Raw genomic sequence first — 1,402 nt, 5'->3', positions numbered from 1 at the left:
TGTTCTATCAATATATGTTTCCTCGAAAAATGATCAAGGTGTCCTTCATCCTCGTCTCCAAAGACTACAATCGCTATAACAGGAGGAAATAAAAGGAAACTCATGCACAAATGTAGGATTCTCTCGCATTTTCACACTTTAAACTACAAGTTGTTCTAAAATATCACAAGTGCAAGGGACAAAACCAAATTTGCGCACACACATAAATTGAGTGCACACTGAACACATATTGTGGTTTGCATAAATAATCAATTAGATTTAATATCACGAGTTAAATGGGGTGGGTGCGCAGATTTCAAGGAATTAATTAGCTAATGTACTAATGCCATTTTGCGTCAGCCATAATGGAATATATTGCCTCAGGGTGACCATCCAGAAAGAAAAGATAAACAGATAAAATGCATCATGTTGGCGTGCATAAAGAAGTGCCTCGTTTGTTCTCACATGCACCCTATAAAATGGAACCCTAAGGATCCATTCTTTCTTCAGTTTTCTCCAAGCAACAAAAGGTAGCTCTAAGCCACGGTGTGCAGCACTTAATTGGGTTTTTGTTAATTATATTATTACTATTTTTAAATTATTTTTATATATTTAATGTATATCTAAGCTTTTCTTTTCAGGGTTTATTGACGTACGATTCGATCATGAAGACGAAGACCACCACCGCCTTCTTCATGAAGACGAAGACAACCACCGCCTTCTTCCTTGTACTATTTGTAACCCTACTTCTGACCCTTGGACCTCTTCAAGCGGCCGATGCTGAAAAAGCCAACTACCGTCGGCTCCTAAGCGACGACTGGAATTTTGGACCGGAAACATCATCCACTGACGGAAAAGACGGCCACCACTACACCATAACTGAAAACCCACCAGCTTCATGGGGCAAACAAAAGGATAACCAAGGTCGCCCCTAATATCAGAACCAAGCTTGAAGGGGGTACTTTATAGTATGTGCTATGTTATTATGGTCCTGACCAATCATCTCATGGTACACCCATGTGGTTGGCCAACTTGGCCTATAGAAAACGTATGTGGTTACTGAAATATGATAACTTTTGTGTGACTTGTTTGGTCTATGTGATCATGGTTGGCATGGCTTGTAGTCCAAGTATCATGCTTTGTGTTTGTAAGATACTAAATAGAAATCTTAAATAAAATGACCATGCCTGGCTTGATGGAAGCATGGTTCTTGTGTGGACTTATACCTTCTTCTTCTTCCTTTTTTATCACCATGTGGAGTTATATATCGATAGGATCACTCTCTCTTGTCTAGCCTCTTCTTCGTTAAGTAATTTCACTGTTTTTTTCCCCCTTGTGGAATCTTCTTTTCGTGTATCTCTCTCTAGGTTTAGAAATGAAGCTTTAATTTGTTTATATTTCTTACATATGTTTTTTGTCCTAT

The 1,402-nt window shown here is 38.6% G+C and overlaps 1 long non-coding RNA gene across 1 annotated transcript; it reads left to right on the top strand.

Annotated features, from left to right (window-relative positions):
* The first annotated feature begins 448 nt into the window (after positions 1-448).
* Positions 449-1,202, top strand: LOC131325303 (uncharacterized). Its single transcript, XR_009199651.1, has 2 exons — positions 449-525; positions 621-1,202. It is a non-coding gene; the product is annotated as an uncharacterized LOC131325303 (long non-coding RNA).
* The last annotated feature ends 200 nt before the right edge of the window (positions 1,203-1,402 follow it).

The sequence above is a fragment of the Rhododendron vialii genome, chromosome 1a, assembly GCF_030253575.1.
Source record: "Rhododendron vialii isolate Sample 1 chromosome 1a, ASM3025357v1".
In the NCBI taxonomy this organism is placed as follows: domain Eukaryota; kingdom Viridiplantae; phylum Streptophyta; class Magnoliopsida; order Ericales; family Ericaceae; genus Rhododendron; species Rhododendron vialii.
This window is presented reverse-complemented; position numbering and strand designations above follow the sequence as displayed.